Here is a 21,423-nt window from a genome sequence, read left to right as displayed (position 1 = left end):
CAAAAAAATCAGCAAGAAAAACCATGTTCATGGGTGGTAGCAAAAAACAGAAGTTGTCCCACCAAAAACACAACACCAGTTTTAGCAAAATGCATCGCTGCCGACCATCACAACAACAAAAAAACTCACCGGATCTAGCAAGATGTTTGGCCGGTTGTAGCAAAACAAAAGGCCGATGCAGCAAAACGGCTCGAATCGTCGTCCGGTTGTAGCACTGGTCATCTATGGATGCAGCTTTTCGCAGACTAGTTCCAACAAAAAAAATTGCTGGTTGCAGCTTTCCGCCCGGTCGGTTCCAGCAAAAAAAACTAGTCGTTTGTAGCACAAGGGGTCGTCATCTCCATCACAAGCTACCGCTGGTTGCAACGCCGTTGCAACTGCTACCTCGCTGCACTGCCTGTCACAAAACAAACCGTGGCTGCGGCCGCCCTTGAGTTGCAGCACCGCCCACCACACTACCCCCCGTATTCGTGGGAGAGGAAGGAGACGCACGAGCGTTGCAGCCATCGAGAGGTAGGAGCCGCATGAGCACCATGGCAGGAAGCGCTCGCCAAGGAAGATTGTTGTGTCATGGCCCATGGCTGACGAGATAGATATTGAAGGGAGAGAGACGTGAGGGAAATTAATGGTTGTATTGCGTCGTGAAGAGATAAGATGAAGAGATAAGCGGTGGGTGGACCTAATGCTAACGTGGAGAGAAAACTGAAGCGAGCGACGTGGTGCGACCGACCAAAGATTCGGCCGGCATGTAGGCACGAAGGTTTTTCCTAAATCGAAACGTTTTGTTTTATTTTCATTTGTTTTGTGGGAGCATCCGAAATCACCGGAAGCTTCCTAGACGATTTTCGATTGCACTACCGATTCTAGCGGTTTTCGATTGAAGTACCGATTCTAGTGATTTTCAGATGATTCTGGATAATCAGATCGAGTTCTTTTGAGCTTTTGATTTTTCAGACCAAGATTGTCCATAACCGAGCCGAAAGAATTGGGCCTAAGTCATAGGGCACTATCCACGTGGAATTACAAATGTACCCCTCATTGTCAGATGACCAAATTACCCTTGAGGAGGGAGGCAAACAGGCCCATCAGGAGGGCCTAGCTACACAAATCGGGCCGAAAGAAGCACGGCTGGGGTCGTGCCTGTGCAGCGATGCGAGCCCTATGTGTCGGAATGTCCTGCTTATTTTATTTTTGTTTTTTGTTTTCAGTTTTGTTGCATAGCCAAAAATAGAGGTAATTGCACGATGGTACCATAATCGGGGTAGTCTCAACGAAATGGTACCACTTCTTTAAAAAAATTGCATGCGGGTACCAAGTGGCGGGCATGCGGTCACAAATTGATTTAAACTGCGTATAAACACGTATTTTGATGGTTAAACTGTTGGGGAACGCAGTATTTCAAAATTTTCCTACGATCACATAAGATCTATCTAGAATATGTATAGCAACGAGAGGGAAAAGTGTGTCTACGTACCCTCGTAGACCGAAAGCGGAAGCGTTTAGTAACGCTGAAAGTGCAACTATCCCTAGGTGGTTTTGGTAGTTCATAACAACATATAGCTCATTGAGCTAATGCTATTCCAAGATGATTATTTTAGGAAAGCTCAATGATTGGCATGGCATGGATGTGAAAGTGGAACCCTCAAAATGCCAAGGACAAAGGATTGGCTCAAGCTCAAAAGCTCAAGACTCTTCATTTTATATTTTAGTGATCCAAGATCACATTGAGTCTTTAGGAAAAGCCAATACTATTAAGGAGGGATGAGGTGTTGCTTAATGAGCCTCTTGCTTCATGTGCTTAGTGATATGCTCCAAAACCCTCAACTACTTTCCCATATCCACATTTGACCTAAACCCTAAGCCAAACTCGGTCCTACCGATTCTTCCTATCCGGCGCCATCGAGTTTCACTTGTCATTAGCCACTGCCAAACCCTAGCAATTCGGTCCTACCGATAGGGATCTCGGTCTCACCGAGATGGGGTTGTAAACTCTCTGTTTCCCTTTCGTAACTTTTCGGTCCCACCGAAAGAGCGAATCGGTCCCACCGAGATTGCAATGTAAACTCAGTGTTTCCCCTTTGTAACTTTTCGGTCTCACCGAGTTCCACTCGGTCTCACCGAAAGAGCAAATCGGTCCCACCGAGTTTGCCTGACCAACTCTCTGGTTAGCTAATTACCAAATTCGGTCTCACCGAGTTTGTGTAATCGGTCTCACCGAGATTACGTTATGCCCAAACCCTAACCATATCGGTCCTACCGAGTTGCACGTCAGTCCCACCGAAAATCACTAACGGTCACTAGGTTTACATTTTCGGTCCGACCGAGTTTATTGATTCGGTCCCACCGAGATTGGAAAACTATGTAACGGTTGGATTTTATGTGGAGGCTATATATACCCCTCCACCTTCTTCTCATTCAGTGAGAGAGCCATCAGAACACACACACCATTCCAACTCATATGTTCTGAGAGAGAACCACCTACTCATGTGTTGAGATCAAGACACTCCATTCCTACCATATGAATCTTGATCTCTAGCCTTCCCAAGTTGCTTTCCACTCAAACCCTCTTTCCACCAAATCCAAATCCTATGAGAGAGAGTTGAGTGTTGGGAGACTATCATTTGAAGCACAAGAGCAAGGAGTTCATTACCTACACACCATTTGTTACTTCTTGGAGAGTGGTGTCTCCTAGATTGGCTAGGTGTCACTTGGGAGCCTTCGGCAAGATTGTGGAGTTGAACCAAGGAGTTTGTAAGGGCAAGGAGATCGCCTACTTCGTGAAGATCTACCGCTAGTGAGGCAAGTCCTGTGTGGGCGATGGCCATGGTGGGATAGACAAGGTTGCTTCTTCGTGGACCCTTCGTGGGTGGAGCCCTATGTGGACTCGCGCAACCGTTGCCCTTGGGTGGAGCCCTGTGTGGACTCGTGCAACCGTTACCCTTCGTGGGTTGAAGTCTCCATCAATGTGGATGTAGGATAGCACTACCTATCCGAACCACGGGAAAAACATCCGTGTCTTCAATAGCGTTTGAATTCTCCAAACCCTTCCCTTTACATTCTCGCAAGTTGCATGCTTTACTTTCCGCTGCCTATATACTCTTTGCATGCTTGCTTGAATTATGTGATGATTGCTTGACTTATCCTAAATTAGCTAAAATCTGCCAAGAACTAAAATTGGGAAAAGGTTAAGTTTTATTTGGTCAAGTAGTCTAATCACCCCCCTCTAGGCATACTTTCGATCCTACAAGTGGTATCAGAGCTTTGGTCTCCATTTGCTTGATCTCCATAGCTTTTGGTGGTCATAGCCTTGGTTTCACAACCTAGGAGAGTATGGCGTCTAGCGAGGGAAATTATCACCGTAGAGGTCCTTACTTTGATGGTACTAATTTTGCTAGTTGGAAGCATAAAATGAAAATGCATATTCTTGGACATAACCCCGCCGTTTGGGCTATTGTGTGTGTTGGTTTGCAAGGTGACTTCTTTGATGGGACAGAACCGAACCGTGAAGCTACCGCGGATGAGTTGAAGATGTTGCAATACAATGCTCAAGCTTGTGATATTCTCTTCAACGGATTGTGCCCCGAAGAATTCAACAAAATCAGCCGCCTTGAGAATGCAAAGGAAATTTGGGACACTTTGATTGATATGCACGAAGGTACCGACTCTGTCAAGGAATCCAAGTTGGATGTGCTTCAAAGCCAACTTGACAAGTTCAAGATGAAGGATGGTGAAGGTGTCGCTGAAATGTACTCTAGGCTTGCTCTCATCACAAATGAGATTGCCGGCTTAGGAAGTGAAGAGATGACCGATAGATTCATCATCAAGAAGATTCCTAAGAGCCTTGGATGGAAAATATGATACCGTGTGCACATTGATCCAAATGATGCCCAATTACAAAGATCTCAAGCCAACGGAGGTGATTGGAAGAATTGTTGCTCATGAGATGTCACTTAAGGATAAAGAGGAACTTCACAACAAATCAAGTGGTGCCTATAAAGCCTCATGTGAAGCCCCTACATCATCAAGTGAGAAACAAGACTTCAATGAAGAATTGAGCTTAATGGTGAAGAACTTCAACAAGTTCTACAAGAGTAGAAGCAAAGATAGAAGCTCCAAGTCAAGGTCCTACAATGACAAAAGATCTTCTAGTCGAGAGCGAAACTGCTACAATTGTGGAAGACCCGGACACTATTCCAATGAGTGTACGGCTCCCTACAAGAGAAGAGAAGATTCTCCAAAAGGAAGAAGCAAAGGATCACCACCAAGAGAGAGAAGGAGTAGAGATGATCGTTATGAACGAAGATACTCACGGAGAAGCAAGGATTCGGAAAGGAAGGAAAAATCATCAAGGAGCTACACAAGACGAAGACATCAAGCTCATGTTGGTGAATGGGTATCCGGCTCCGACTCCGACAGCCACTCCGAGAGAAGTTATTACTCCGGCTCCGAAGATACTCAAGATGAAGGTGTTGCCGGTCTAGCACTTGTGTCAACCAACTCCTACGACATATTTGACTCACCAAATGAAGGAATTGGAAGATGATTCATGGCCAAAGGTCCTAAGGTAACACACCCCGAGTATGTTGATTTCAATAGTGATGATGATGACTTGTTAGGTGATGATTTGCTTGGTGACAACTCTAGTGATGAATACTATGATGAAATGTCAATTAAACATGCTAATCAAGATAAAACGAATGACAATGATAAGGAGAAGATTGAGGCCCTAACTAAAGAACTAAACACTCTTAAGTTAGCTCATGAAACCATCTTCGAAGATCATCGAGAACTTTTAAGAGCTCATGAGAAATTACGCTTTGAGAAGCTCAATCTTGAGCAAGAGCATGAGTTCTTAAAAGCAATCAATGATGATCTCCGCAAGAAAAGTTCTTCTTACATTGCCAAGCGTTTACTCTTATCTACTTACATGCCTCAAGTCAAGTCTATAACAAGAAAGATTCTTCCTCTAGCAGTAACAATGATCATGTTAAATCCAATATTGTTGCTTCTAGTAGTTATCTTGATTCCACTAATGATTCTCTTAGCCAAGTTACACTTGAGCAAGAAAATAGCTTATTGAAGGGAATTATAGAGAAAGGAGTGTACAAAAGCCTTGCCGGAAGTAAGCAATTCGAAGAAATTGTGCGCAAGCAAGGAATGCACCGGAAGAATCAAGGTGTTGGTTTTGAACGAAAGTTCAATGCCAATGGAGTTGAGTGGGAAGAAGATCAATACCCCAAGACAAAGTTTGTCCCTCAACAAGAGAAGTATGCTTCTTTCAAGGGGACACAAGCTCAAGATGATCTTCCACCACAAGACTACGAGCAAAAAGGCAAGGACAAGCTTCAAGAGGAAATTAATGCATTTGAAGAAGCTCCTAAGACCTTAGTCAAGTGGATTCCAAAGACTACTTCAAGTTCCACTTCATCAAGTACGACTACAACTCCAAGGATTCCCATCAAGATGATGTGGATCCAAAAGAAGAAGAACTAGAGAGTTCTTGAGGGTGACTCCGCCAACATACTTCACTCTTATCATTTTGGCAAGAACAAGTGCAATCAACTTCCACATCTTGCACTAGTTCAAGGAGTCACAAACCCTCTTGTTGGTAAGACAAGGGACAAGGTAACCTAAAAGTTTTCATGGACATCATCTTTTGTGTGCATCACTCTATGTCTATGGATATCCTTGTTTGTTCCTTGTGGGACTAACCCATGTAGGTATTGAAAGTGCAATTCACTCAAATGGACAGCTCCAAGTGATCTACATCAACAATGAGCATCCACATCTTCAACATCTACATGAAGTCATCATTGACAAAACCCAAGGTTAGTTCATCCCTCTTAGGGGGGATATCACATCTAGGGGGAGCTTTACTCTAAGACTTGAGCTAAAGCAACTCTAAAGATGTGAACACAACAATGCTTTATGTAAAAGTGGTAACCCCACTTGGGCTTAAAGATGAGTATGACCTATGATCAAGTGTTCTCACTTGACTCCTAAGTCAATATACTCATATATAGATGACCTAGTCATCGCAAATTGCTTGATAGATGCTAGTATTGGTTGTGCATGTCTTGTCACATATTTCATTTGCCATCTTATTGTGTGAGCATGCTGGATTGCATATTTTACTCATTCGAGGGCATCCACTTGTTGTTTTGATTGTTTGGCTTTATCTTCTTTTGCCAAGTGGATGGACAAGAATGCCTAAGAACCTCCTCTAGCTATCTATGCTTTTCTCGTCTCAAACTCTATTCATGCTGCATCACAAAATTTGATCAAGTCAGATTCGAACCACTCTGTGTGAGGAGCGCTCGGAGTCCCCGATTCGTCATAGACTTAAACTTCCAAAACCTCTTTATGATTCTCGGTCTGACCGATACTCCACTTTCGGTCCTACCGAGATCATTAAGTTGATCTAGGTTTTCGATCTCGGTGCAACCGATTTGAACTTTTCGGTCACACCGAGTTTCAGTAACTGCACGCAGTTATGAATCTCGGTGCCACCGAGTCGTTCCACTCGGTCACACCGACAGGGTCGGGCTATATATAGTCACGGGCAAAATTTGGAAATTTCTCCGAACCCCTTCGCCCGCGCGATAGCCTGCTCTGCCCTCGTGGTCTCCGGATCGTCTTCTCGCCGCCAGCAGCCTCCAGTCGCTGGTCTCCGTCGCTGTCAACGGGAATTCTGCCCCGCCGTTGCCGTCGTAGCAAGTCCCCGCCAAACTAGGGTATGGACTTGATCTTTGTGCTATTCCTCAATCTGATTCCTAGCACATTGTGATCATATTGATTCTTGCCACGTTTGAGAAACTTCTATCCAGTCAAAACGCCCGTAGATTAGGTTTGATTCGAAAATTCTAGGTTTAGGTTTCCGCCGAAACCATCTCGGACCCACCGAGTTGAAAAACTCGGTCCCACCGATTTGGCTTATGCCATTGCACAAGTGAGACTCGGTCTGACCGAGAATTACTTATCGGTGTGCCCGATTTTTGAACTCAGTGAAACCCTAGCAGTCTCGGTGCCACCGAACTGTGACTCGGTCCTACCGAGTTCACTAGTTTAGGTTCCAAAACTGCTTCGGTATCACCGAGTTTGAAAATCGGTAGATCCGAGATGATTTCAGTGGGAAACTAAAACTAAGTTTTTGGATCATTCTTTTGCAAAAATCTCTGCATTTTGTGATGCTCATCCACTCTATCTCTTCTATAATCTATTCACAGGGTCAGCAGTCAGTTTGCAGCATGTCTGATCAAAGTGATAGCCAAAACATGTCAGAGCAGCAAGTAGTGATGAGTGAGGGCACTAGTCCCTCAAGTTCTTCTGATGAAGGCAGCAGGAGCACTCCTAGCAACTTGCCAAAGGCTGCCACGAGACAAAGGAAGAAGAGGACTTCAGATTCCGAAGATGAGGACTATGTAGCAGAGGAAGAGGCCACTTCCAAGAGAATTGAGCCAGCTCAAGGCACTAAGCCAGGTCTGAAAATCAAAAGGCCAGCAGGCAGGCAGCCCATGTCAAAGGCTAGAGCCTCAACTGAGAAGCCCACTCCCCAAGAGCCAGTTGCAGCTGAGGGCAAGAAAAGGAAGGAGAGGGTGAAGAAGACTGTGGCTAGAGTGCTTGGCAAAGCTTCCATCATGGAAGAGGAAGAGGAAGAAGAGGCAGCTGCACCAGCGCCCAAGGCACCCAAGCTAATGGGTGATGCCATAAGGTCAGGGGCTACTGCATCTAAGCCCAAAGCTGCCTCCAAGCCAAAACCAAAGAGGAATACAAGGAGCATTCCTGCAGCTGAAAAGAACAAGGCCCCAGTGCCTGAGACTGTTGCTGAAGAAGAGGAAGAAAATGTCCTAAGGAAGCTAAAGCCCAAGATCCCAGACCACAACGATGCTCATCCTGTGGCTGAGGACATGAAGCTCAGGAGAGATTCAGGGCTAAGGAAATGGAGAGAAGCAGACCCATATGCTTCAAGAAGAAGGACTGCCGTGGACTACAGGTTTCACACCAAGGAGCAGCAGGATTTCTATGAGACTGTTTTGCTAGATAAGAAGCCAATTGTCTGTGACATGAGATGGGTTGACTGGACCTACATGAGGGAGAAGGAGGAGCACTACCCAGGAGTATTTGACAGCTTTAATGCTTGTGGAGTAGCTGACTTTGTTGGGCAGAAGCTCACAAAGTGGAACGAGGAACTGATCATGCAATTCTACTCCACGGCACACTTTTATCCAGATGGGAGGATCACATGGATGTCTGAGGGTACAAGGTACCAATCTACAGTGGCTGAGTGGGCACAGATCATAAATGCCCCAGAGGAGCAAGATGATGACTTGGATATCTATGCCAAGAAGAAGATGGACCATAACTCCATGTCCAATATGTACAAGGAAATTCCCAATGAAGCACTTGATACCTTCAAGTTTGGCTCAGTACATTACCTTCTGTCAGGGCTCCCGACGATCAATTGGATACTAAGGCACACCTTACTGCCCAAGTCTGGAGATCACAAGATGATCAGAGGCCATGCTATCAACTTGCTACATGTGTTTGATGTGCCTCAGAAGTTCAAGGTGATGAGCCTCATAGTGGAAACAATTAAGAGGACTGCAGCAGATCAAAAGAGGAGCTGCGGATATGCCCCTCAAATTCAGGAGCTCATCAACTCCAAGATGGGCACGGGCATATATCTGTTGGACAAGGAACACCTGCCCATCCGTCCAGATTTCGAGGACAATGAAGTTGTCATGACTGAGAACGAGCCATCATCTGCCCAAGCATTTGCAAAGAAGGAGAAGGCGAGGAAGGAGAAAGCTGCCAAGATGCCTACCCAAGAGGAGGCATCTGAATACTTCTTGAAGACCAAACAAGAGCAGCTTGGTTACTTGATTGCATCCACGCTGAGGATTGAGCAAAGTCTGGCCACCCTCACTCAGAATCAGCAGAGCCTAGAGAGAATCATGGAACAGAAGTTCTATGACCTGGATGTCAAGGTAACGGAAGTTCAGTCTACAATGGAGCAGCTCCAGGAGGACATGCAGGAGAGGAGAGGCAGGACTACCACTCATACCTTTGCCAGAGTGCCACGAGGCCCGAGGTCATCTGCCGTGCCAGTTGCTGACACCAGAGCCACCACTTCAGCACCAGCTACAGCCTCAGTTCCACCAGCTCCAGCATCTACTTCAGCTCCAACTCCAGCGACTACTTCAGCATCTACCGAAGCCTTCGTCCTTGGAGTGATCCGGACTCCACCACCACCTGAAGATCAAGCCTGAGCGTCGATTTAGCACTATGCATCTTCTAGGAATTTTTTGGTAACTTGTTGCCAAAGGGGGAGAAGATGTATAGATCATAGGCTTTGAGAGAGAGAGAGAGTGTTGCTTTTCTCTCTTGCTTTGTTTGGTGGTTTTTAGAACTTGTTTACTTTTGAGTGCTTGAGATGCTACGTTATTATTCGTGAGACATTGATGATCATGTGTTTGATCATAAGCTACACTTAATGCTTGCTTAATGCTATTATCTTATCTATCTTGTGATCATTCATTATTCTTGGTGATGAGTGCATGTATTTCATTCTTATCATTTTGAGCGCTCCACCAAGATGTATGTGACATGGAAGAGTAACCCATGACTCTAACTCTTTGTGCATTTGCAGTCCAAAGCAAATTTTAAATATGCACAAATTTAGGGGGAGCTCTTACTTATCACATACTTCTCAAAGCGACGATATATTTCATGCTCATTATCTTTTGTCGAAGCTTTGATCTATATGTTGTCATCAATTACCAAAAAGGGGGAGATTGAAAGTGCAACTATCCCTAGGTGGTTTTGGTAATTCATAACAACATATAGCTCATTGAGCTAATGCTATTCCAAGATGATTATTTCAGGAAAGCTCAATGATTGGCATGGCATGGATGTGAAAGTGGAACCCTCAAAATGCTAAGGACAAAGGATTGGCTCAAGCTCAAAAGCTCAAGACTCTTCATTTTATATTTTAGTGATCCAAGATCACATTGAGTCTTTAGGAAAAGCCAATACTATTAAGGAGGGATGAGGTGTTGCTTAATGAGCCTCTTGCTTCATGTGCTTAGTGATATGCTCCAAAACCCTCAACTACTTTCCCATATCCACATTTGACCTAAACCCTAAGCCAAACTCGGTCCTACCGATTCTTCCTATCCGGCGCCACCGAGTTTCACTTGTCATTAGCCACTGCCAAACCCTAGCAATTCGGTCCTACCGATAGGGATCTCGGTCTCACCGAGATGGGGTTGCAAACTCTCTGTTTCCCTTTCGTAACTTTTCGGTCCCACCGAAAGAGCGAATCGGTCCCACCGAGATTGCAATGTAAACTCAGTGTTTCCCCTTTGTAACTTTTCGGTCTCACCGAGTTCCACTCGGTCTCACCGAAAGAGCAAATCGGTCCCACCGAGTTTGCCTGACCAACTCTCTGGTTAGCTAATTACCAAATTCGGTCTCACCGAGTTTGTGTAATCGGTCTCACCGAGATTACGTTATGCCCAAACCCTAACCATATCGGTCCTACCGAGTTGCATGTCAGTCCCACCGAAAATCACTAACGGTCACTAGGTTTACATTTTCGGTCCGACCGAGTTTATTGATTCGGTCCCACCGAGATTGGAAAACTGTGTAACGGTTGGATTTTGTGTGGAGGCTATATATACCCCTCCACCTTCTTCTCATTCAGTGAGAGAGCCATCAGAACACACACACCATTCCAACTCATATGTTCTGAGAGAGAACCACCTACTCATGTGTTGAGATCAAGACATTCCATTCCTACCATATGAATCTTGATCTCTAGCCTTCCCAAGTTGCTTTCCACTCAAACCCTCTTTCCACCAAATCCAAATCCTATGAGAGAGAGTTGAGTGTTGGGGAGACTATCATTTGAAGCACAAGAGCAAGGAGTTCATTACCTACACACCATTTGTTACTTCTTGGAGAGTGGTGTCTCCTAGATTGGCTAGGTGTCACTTGGGAGCCTCCGACAAGATTGTGGAGTTGAACCAAGGAGTTTGTAAGGGCAAGGAGATCGCCTACTTCGTGAAGATCTACCGCTAGTGAGGCAAGTCCTGTGTGGGCGATGGCCATGGTGGGATAGACAAGGTTGCTTCTTCGTGGACCCTTTGTGGGTGGTTGCTTCTTCGTGGACCCTTCGTGGGTGGAGCCCTATGTGGACTCGCGTAACCGTTGCCCTTGGGTGGAGCCCTGTGTGGACTCGCGCAACCGTTACCCTTCGTGGGTTGAAGTCTCCATCAACGTGGATGTAGGATAGCACCACCTATCCGAACCACGGGAAAAACATCCGTGTCTCCAATAGCGTTTGAATTCTCCAAACCCTTCCCTTTACATTCTCTCAAGTTGCATGCTTTACTTTCCGCTGCCTATATACTCTTTGCATGCTTGCTTGAATTATGTGATGATTGCTTGACTTGTCCTAAATTAGCTAAAATCTGCCAAGAACTAAAATTGGGAAAAGGTTAAGTTTTATTTGGTCAAATAGTCTAATCACCCCCCTCTAGACATACTTTCGATCCTACAAACGCGGTTGATGTAGTCGAACGTCTTCGCGATCCAACCGATCCAAGTACCGAACGCACGGCACCTATGCGATCTGCACACGTTCAGCTCGGTGATGTCCCTCGAACTCTTGATCCAGTTGAGGCCGAGGGAGAGTTTCGTCAGCATGACGGCGTGGTGACGGTGATGATAATGTTACCGGCGCAGGGCTTCGCCTAAGCACTACGACGAGATGGCCGAGGTGTTAATTGTGGAAGGGGGCGCCGCACACGGCTAGAAACAATTAATGTGTGTTCTAGGGGTGCCCTCCCCACATATATAAAGGACAAAGAGGGAGGGAGGCCGCCTAGGGCGCGCCCAAGTAGGAGGAATCCTACTTGGCCCCCTAGTCCAATTCGGCCCCCCTGACCATATTTGGAAAATAGGGAAAGGAAGGAGGGGGAGGGGAAGGAAGTAGGAGTCCTACTTCATACTTTCCTTTTCCTCCTCTCCTTTTCCTTTCTCCCCACGTGGTTGGCCCTACTTTATTCTTTTCTTGTGGGCTGGTGTGTTCCCTTATTTGGTCCATTAAGCCCATATCTTTGTCGGGGTTTGCCCGGAACCCCTTCCGGTGACCCAGTATCATCCGGAACACTTCCGATGTCCAAATATAGCCTTCCAATATATGAATCTTTACCTCTCGACCATTTCAAGACTCCTCGTCATGTCTGTGATCTCATCTGGGACTCCAAACAAACTTCGGTACATCAAATCATATAACTCATAATATAAATCGACATCGAACGTTAAGCATGCGGATCCTACGGGTTCAAGAACTATGTAGACATGACCGAGACACATCTCCGGTCAATAAAAAATAGCGGAACCTGGATGCTCATATTGGCTCCTACATATTCTACGAAGATCTTTATCGGTCAAACCGCATAACAACATACGTTATTCCCTTTGTCATCGGTATGTTACTTGCTCGAGATTCGATCGTCGGTATCATCATACCTAGTTCAATCTCGTTACCGGCAAATCTCTTTACTCGTTCCAAAATGCATCATCCCGCAACTAACTCATTAGTCACATTGCTTGCAAGGCTTATAGTGATGAGCATTAGAGGGCCCAAAGATACCTCTTCGATACACGGAGTGGCAAATCCTAATCTCGATCTATGCTAACTCAACAAACACCATCGGAGACACATGTAGAGCATCTTTATAATTACCCAGTTATGTTGTGATGTTTGATATCACACAAGGTGTTCCTCCAGTATTCGGGAGTTGCATAATCTCATAGTCAGAGGAACATGTATAAGTCATGATGAAAGCAATAGCAATAAAACTAAACGATCATTTATGCTAAGCTAACGGATGGGTCATGTCCATCACATCATTCTCTAATGATGTGATCCCATTCATCAAATTACAACACATGTCTATGGTTAGGAAACTTAACCATATTTGATTAACGAGCTAGTTAAGTAGAGGCATACTAGGGACACTCTGTTTGTCTATGTATTCACACATGTACTAAGTTTCCGTTAATATAATTCTAGCATGAATAATAAACATTTATCATGATATAAGGAAATATAAATAACAACTCTATTATTGCCTCTAGGGCATATTTCCTTCAGTCTCCCACTTGCACTAGAGTCAATAACCTAGTTCACATCGCCATGTGATTTAACACCAATAGCTCACATCGTCATGTGATTTAACACTCTATAGTTCACATCACTATGTGACCAATACCCAAAGGGTTTACTAGAGTCAATAATCTAGTTCACATCGCCATGTGATTAACACCCAAAGAGTACTAAGGTATGATCATGTTTTGCTTGTGAGAGAAGTTTAGTCAACGGGTCTGCCACATTCAGATCCGTATGTATTTTGCAAATTTCTATGTCTACAATGCTCTGCATGGAGCTACTCTAGCTAATTGCTCCCACTTTCATATGTATCTAGATCGAGACTTAGAGTCATCTAGATCGGTTTCAAAGCTTGCATCAACGTAACTCTTTATGGCGAACTCTTTGTCACCTCCATAAATGAGAAACATTTCCTTATTCCACTAAGGATAATTTTGACCGCTGTCTAGTGATCCTCTACTGGATCACTTTGTACTCTCTTGCCAAACTCATGGTGAGGTACATAATAGGTCTGGTACACAGCATAACATACTTTATAGAACCTATGACTGAGGCATAGGGAATGACTTTTCATTGTCTTTCTATTTTCTGCTGTGGCTGGGTTTTGAGTCTTTACTCAACTTCATACCTTGCAACACAGGCAAGAAACTCATTCTTTGACTGTTTCATTTTGAACTACATCAAACACTTGTCAAGGTATGTACTCATTGAAAAAAAATATGAAGCGTCATGATCTATCTCTATAGATCTTGATGCTCAATATGTAAGCAGCTTCACCGAGGTCTTTCTTTCAAAAACTCCTTTATGCTTTCCAGAAAATTCTACATTTTTTCAGATCAACAATATGTCATTCACATATACTTATCAGAAAGGTTGTAGTGCCCCCACTCACTTTCTTGTAAATACATGCGTCACTGGAAGTCTGTACAAAACTATATGCTTTGATCAACTTATCAAAGCGTAAATTCCAACTCCAAGATGCTTGCATCAGTCCATAGATGGATCGCTGGAGCTTGCACATTTTGTTAGCACCTTTAGGATTGACAAAACCTTCTGGTTGCATCATATACAATTCTTCTTTAAGATATCCATTAAGGAATGCAATTTTGATATCCATTTGCCAAATTTCATAAAATGTGGCAATTGCTAACATGATTCAGACATACTTTAAGCATCGATACGAGTGAGAAAATCTCATCGTAGTCAACATCTTGAACTTGTAAAAACCCTTTTAGACAAGTCGATCTTTGTAGATAGTAACACTACTATCAGCGTCCATCTTCCTCTTGAAGATCCATTTATTGTCAATTGCTCGCCGATCATCGGGCAAGTCAATCAAAGTCCATACTTTGTTCTCATACATGGATCCCATCTCAGATTTCATGGCCTCAAGCCATTTCGCGGAATTTGGGCTCATCATCGCTTCCTCATAGTTTGTAGGTTCATCATGGTCCAATAACATGACTTCCAAAACAGGATTTCCGTACCACTCTGGTGCGGATCTTACTCTGGTTGACCTACGAGGTTCGATAGTAACTTGATCAGAAGTTTCATGATCATCATCATTAGCTTCCTCACTAATTGGTGTAGGAATCACTGTAACTGATTTCTGTGATGAACTACTTTCCAATAAGGGAGCAGGTATAATTACCTCATCAAGTTCTACTTTCCTCCCACTCACTTTTTTCGAGAGAAACTCCTTCTCTAGAAAGGATCCATTCTTAGCCACGAATATCTTGCCTTCGGATCTATGATAGAAGGTGTACCCAACAGTCTCCTTTGGGTATCCTATGAAGACACATTTCTCCGATTTGGGTTTGAGCTTATCAGGCTGAAACTTTCTCACATCAGCATCGCAACCCCAAACTTTAAGAAACGACATCTTAGGTTTCTAGCTAAACCATAGTTCATGCGGTGTCATCCCAACGGATTTTTAGACGGTGCCCTATTTAATGTGAATGCAGTTGTCTCTAATGCATAACCCCAAAACGATAGTGGTAAACCGGTAAGAGACATCATAGATCGCACCATATCTAATAAAGTACGGTTACGATGTTTGGACACACCATTACGCTGTGGTGTTCCAGGTGGCGTGAGTTGCGAAACTATTCCACATTGTTTCAAATGAAGACCAAACTCATAACTCAAATATTCATCTCCATGTTCAGATCGTATAAACTTTATTTTCTTGTTACGATGATTTTCCACTTCACTCTGAAATTCTTTGAACTTTTTGAATGTTTCGGACTTATGTTTCATCAAGTAGATATATCAATATCTGCTCAAATCATCTATGAAGGTCAGAAAATAACGATACCCGCCGCGAGCCTCAACACTCATTGGACTGCATTGATACGTCTCCAACGTATCTATAATTTTTGATTGCTCCATGCTATATTATCTACTATTTTGGACATTATTGGGCTTTATTATCCACTTTTATATTATTTTTGGGACTAACCTATTAACCGGAGGCCCAGCCCAGAATTGCTATTTTTTTGCCTGTTTAGGGTTTCAAAGAAAAGGAATATCAAACGGAGTCCAAACGGAATGAAACCTTGATACGTCTCCAACGTATCTATAATTTTTGATTGCTCCATGCTATATTATCTATTGTTTTGGACTACATTGGGCTTTATTTTCCACTTTTATATTATTTTTGGGACTAACCTATTAACCGGAGGCCCAGCCCAGAATTGATGTTTTTTGCCTATTTCAGTATTTCGGAGAAACAAAATATCAAACGGAGTCCAAACGGAATAAAACCTTCGGGAACGTTATTTTCTCACCGAACGTGATCCAGGAGACTTGGACCCTACTCCAAGGAGTCAAAGAGGCGGTCATGAGGGTGGGGGCGCGCCCACCCCCTAGGGCACGCCCCCCTGCCTCGTGGGCCCCTCGGTGCTCCACCAACGTACTCCTTCCTCCTATATATACCTACGTACCCCCAAATGATCAGACGAGGAGCCAAAAACCTAATTCCATCGCCACAACTTTCTGTATCCACGAGATCCCATCTTGGGGCCTGTTCCGGAGCTCCGCTGGAGAGGGCCGTCATCACGGAGGGCTTCTACATCATCATAGCCCCTCCGATGAAGTGTGAGTAGTTTACCTCAGACCTTCGGGTCCATAGTTAGTAGCTTGATGGCTTCTTCTCTCTTTTTGGATCTCAATACAATGTTCTCCCCCTCTCTTGTGGAGATCTATTCGATGTAATCTTCTTCTTTTTGCGGTGTGTTTGTTGAGACCGATGAATTGTGGGTTTATGATCAAGTCTATCTATGAATAATATTTGAATCTTCTCTGAATTCTTTTATGTATGATTGGTTATCTTTGCAAGTCTCTTCAAATTATCCGTTTAGTTTGGCCAACTAGATTGGTAGTTCTTGCCATGGGAGAAGTGCTTAGCTTTGGGTTCGATCTTGCGGTGTCCTTTCCCAGTGGCAGAAGGGGCAGCAAGACACGTATTGCATCATTGCCATCGAGGATAACAAGATGGGGTTTATTTCATATTGCATGAATTTATCTCTCTACGTCATGTCATCTTGCTTAAAGCGTTACTCTGTTTTTAACTTAATACTCTAGATGCATGCTGGATAGCGGTCGATGAGTGGAGTAACAGTAGTAGATGCAGAATCGTTTTGGTCTACTTGTCACGGACGTGATGCCTATATACACGATCATGCCTAGATATTCTCATAACTATGCTCAATTCTGTCAATTGCTCAATAGTAATTTATTCACCCACCGTAGAATACTTATACTCTCGAGAGAAGCCACTAGTGAAACCTATGGCCCCCAGGTCTATTCTCATCATATCAATCTTCATCACTTTAATCTTGCTTTGCTTTTTTACTTTGCCTTTTACTTTTCACTTTGCATCTCTATACCAAAAATACCAAAAATATTACACTACTAGGAAAAGGCCTACTAATGGCGCACTAGTTTTGCCTACTAATGGCGCACTACTGGTGCGCCATTAGTATCACGTCACTAGTATTTTTTATTAATGGCGCACCAGTAGTGCGCCATTAGTGTGCCTAGAGGTGCGCCATTACTATCTGACTTAGTAATGACGCACCACATAGAAGTGCGCCATTAGTAATAAAATTTTTTCAATTTTTTTTAAAAAAATTCAAATTTTTGGGACTACTAGAAAAAGGCCTACTAATGGCGCACTAGTTTTGCCTACTAATGGCGCACTACTGGTGCGCCATTAGTATCACGCCACTAGTATTTTTTACTAATGGCGCACCAGTAGTGCGCCATTAGTATGCCTAGAGGTGCGCCATTACTATCTGACTTAGTAATGGTGCACCACATAGAAGTGCGCCATTAGTAATAATTTTTTTTCAAATTTTTTTAAAAAAAATTGTAATTTTTTTAATTTTTTTCTTAATTCGGGTCACTATGGCTTAATCTTGAGTCAATATGACTAATCTCAAGTCAAATCGCACTTTGTGGTCAAACTTCCCAAAAGGTCACCCATCCTCACACTACTCCAGCCTAAGCACGCTTAACTTCATAGTTCTATCCAACCCCAACACCACCTCACTTCACAGGCACTTGTTGATATATCTATCATATCAATCCTATTAAACCTTGCTGATGTCTAGGACTTTGTTCATGTTCATGAGTATGATGAAATTTTGAAAAAATATTTCAAACTTCCCGATCATATTACGTATCATATTTTGAAAAATAATTCAATTTTTTTTTTCAAAACCAATTTTTTTTCTGTTACTAGTGGCGCACCTAGCATACGGTGCGCCACTAGTAAGTTTGAATTTTTTTGAATTTTTTTGCCTCCGGATCTTAGAAGCCCCGTAACTTTTTTCTGTTAGGTTTTTGGGGATTTTGAAAATGTTTAATGGGGTTCCCCCAGTTAAATTCGAATGTAACTTTTCGAGTAGATGATTTTTTATATAAAAAACTTTTTAATCCGAGTTCGTACGCAAAAGTTATGCCCATTGTACAAATTCTCGAGAGATTTCGCAAATAAAGTCAAAATTCATATTTGTAAATTTTCACAACAACTAGACCACATATCACATGGTAAACTTATTTTCTTTTATTTTTTTGACATTTCCATTATTTTTTTTATTTTTTAAAACTGAAAAGGCGGTCCACGGGGGGGGGGGGTGCATTCGATGGAAGTACTGGCCAAGTTACTAATAGCGCACCCTGGGAGTGGTGCGCCATTACTAGTTCAACTAGTAATGGTGCACCACTCCCACGGTGCGCCATTAGTAAAAATTTAGTAATTTTTTTTTCAAAACTACTAATGGCGCACTGTGGGAGTGGTGCGCCATTACTAGTTGAACTAGTAATGGGGCACGGTGCGCCATTAGTAGTTTTGAAAAAAAAATTATTTTTTTTACTAATGGCGCACCGTGGGAGCGGTGCGCCATTACTAGTTCAACTAGTAATGGCGCACCACTCCCACGGTGCGCCATTAGTAGTTTTGAATTTTTTTTAAAAAAAATTGTTACTAATGGCGCACCGTGGATGTGGTGCGCCATTAGTATTTGGACACTAATGGCGCACCTACACATGGTGCGCCATTAGTATATACTAATGGCGCATCACATGTCTGATGCGCCATTAGTGTCATTTCCATCTATAGCCCTTTTCCTAGTAGTGTTATATCTATCAGATCTCACTCTCGTAAGTGACCGTGAAGGGATTGACAACCCCTAATCGTGTTGGTTGCGAGTAGCTATCGTTTTGTGCAGGTACGAGGGACTTGAGCGTGGCTTCCTACTGGATTGATATCTTGATTCTCAAAAACTGAGGGAAATACTTACGCTACTCTGCTGCATCATCCCTTCCTCTTCGGGGAAATCCAATGCAAGCTCAAGAGGTAGCAAGAAAAATTTCTGGCGCCGTTGCCGGGGAGTCTACGCAAAAATTCAACATACCAAGTACCCATCACAATCCCTATCTCCCGCATTACATTATTTGCCATTTGCCTCTCGTTTTCCTCTCCCCCACTTCACCCTTGCCATTTTATTCGCCCTCTCTCTCTATCCTCCCTCTCTTTCTCTATTTGCCTCTTTTTGCCTGCTTGCTTCTTGTTTGCTTGTATGGTTAGAATAGTTGTTTATTTATTACTAAATAGAGAACCTAAGATCTATGGATCCTCATCCACTTGCTATTCTTTTTAAGAGGTCCAATTATGATAAACCAATTTCTAGTGAGTTTTGTGCACTAGATTATCTTTATGAAGTTTTGCTTGAAATTCGTGAATCTGAAAAGTGTGATGAATTACCTCATGAAGCGATTCACGATAAATCTTTGAATAGAAAGCATGATTGCAATGATTCTATTATAAATTCTATTAATGTCAATTGTGCTAATAATATGCAAAACCCTAAGCTTGGGGATGCTAGTTTTGCTATGTCCTCTACTTGTTGCAATGATCATGATTGGGGTGATTCTTCTTTTGATCTTGAAAATTTATTTAAACCCCATGAGGAATATGAGATTGATTATAATGTTTGCAATAATATTGAAAGTGGGTTTGGAAGAATGTCAACTTTATATCCCACATATTTGGGGAATGTTCAATCTTATGAAGTTTTTGATAAAAGTGGGTTTGGAAAGGTCATGACTTTAGTTAATGTTAATCCCACTATTTTGGAAGAGTGTCAACTTTGCATGCATGTGGATCATGTTGAAAATATTTTATGTGATAGCTATTTTGTTGAATTTTCTTATGATCCTACATATAATTATTATGAGAGAGGAAAATATGGTGGTAGAAATTTTCATGTTACTAAATTACCTCTTGTTATGTTGAGATTGCTATTGTTTCTTTCCGCTTCCTTGCATATGCTAGTTTTTGCTTGCCTTGATAATATGTTTGCCTATAAGATGCCTATGCATAGGAAGTATGTTAGACTTAAATGTGGTTTTCACGTGTTTTATTATGCTCTCTTTGTTGCTTCAATTCTTGTCTTTCTTGTGAGCATCATTGTAATATTATGCCTAGCTATAAGGCTTTAAAGAAGAGCGTTTATTGGGAGTCAACCCAATATTTATCCTTGCTGTTATTTAATAAATAAATTATTTAGCCTCTGTTTTGGTTGTGTTTTTTGTGTTTAATTAGTGCTTGTGCCAAGTAGAACCGTTGGGAAGACTTGGGGAAAGTCTTGTTGAACTTGCTGTAAAAAACAGAAACTTTAGCACTCACGAGAACTGCTGTCATTTTTATTTGGAGATTTCTATTTAGTTAATTCTTTTTGCATATGATTAATAGATAAATTCCTTACGTCCAGAAATTTATTTTAGAATTTTTGGGGTTCCAGATATTGCTCTAGCTACAGATTACTACAGACTGTTCTGTTTTTGACAGATTCTGTTTTTGTGTGTTGTTTGCTTATTTTGATGAATCTATGGTTAGTAAAATAGTTTATAATCCATAGAGAAGTTGGAATACAGTAGGTTTAACACCAATATAAATAAAGAATGAGTTCATTACAGTACCTTGAAGTGGTTTTTTGTTTTCTTTCGCTAACGAATCTCACGAGTTTTCTAGTTTAAGTTTTGTGTTGTGAAGTTTTCAAGTTTTGGGTGAATTCTTGTGATGGATTATGGAACAAGGAGTGGCAAGAGCCTAAGATTGGGGATGCCCATGGCACCCCCAAGATAATCCAAGGACACCAAAAAGTCAAAGCTTGGGGATGCCCCAGAAGGCATCCCCTCTTTCGTCCACTTTCATCTGTAATTTACTTGGAGCTATATTTTTATTCACCAACATGATATGCGTTTTTCTTGGAGCGTCTTGTATTATTTGTGTCTTTGGTTGTTAGTGTGACACAATCATCCTTGTTGTACACACCTTTTGAGAGAGCCATACATGAATTAGAATTTGATAGAATACTCTATGTGCTTCACTTATATCTTTTGAGCTAAGTAGTTTTACTCTATGTGCTTCACTTATATCTTTTGAGCTAAGTAGTTTTGCTCTATGTGCTTCACTTATATCTTTTGAGCTATATAGTTTTCCTCTATGTGCTTCACTTATATCTTTTGAGCGTTATAATTTTGCTCTATGTGCTTCACTTAGATTTTTTAGAGCATGGTGGTGGATTTGTTTTAAAGAAACTATTGATCTCTCATGCTTTACTTAAATTATTTTGAGATCTTAATAGCATGGTAATTTGCTTAATAATAACATGCTTGGTATTCAAGATTTGTGAAACTTTCTTTTGAGTGTCTTGAATACTAAGAAAAGTTGG

Source organism: Triticum aestivum, chromosome 2A (genome assembly GCF_018294505.1).
Source record: "Triticum aestivum cultivar Chinese Spring chromosome 2A, IWGSC CS RefSeq v2.1, whole genome shotgun sequence".
Classification (NCBI taxonomy): domain Eukaryota; kingdom Viridiplantae; phylum Streptophyta; class Magnoliopsida; order Poales; family Poaceae; genus Triticum; species Triticum aestivum.
Note: the sequence above shows the minus strand (reverse complement) of the source record.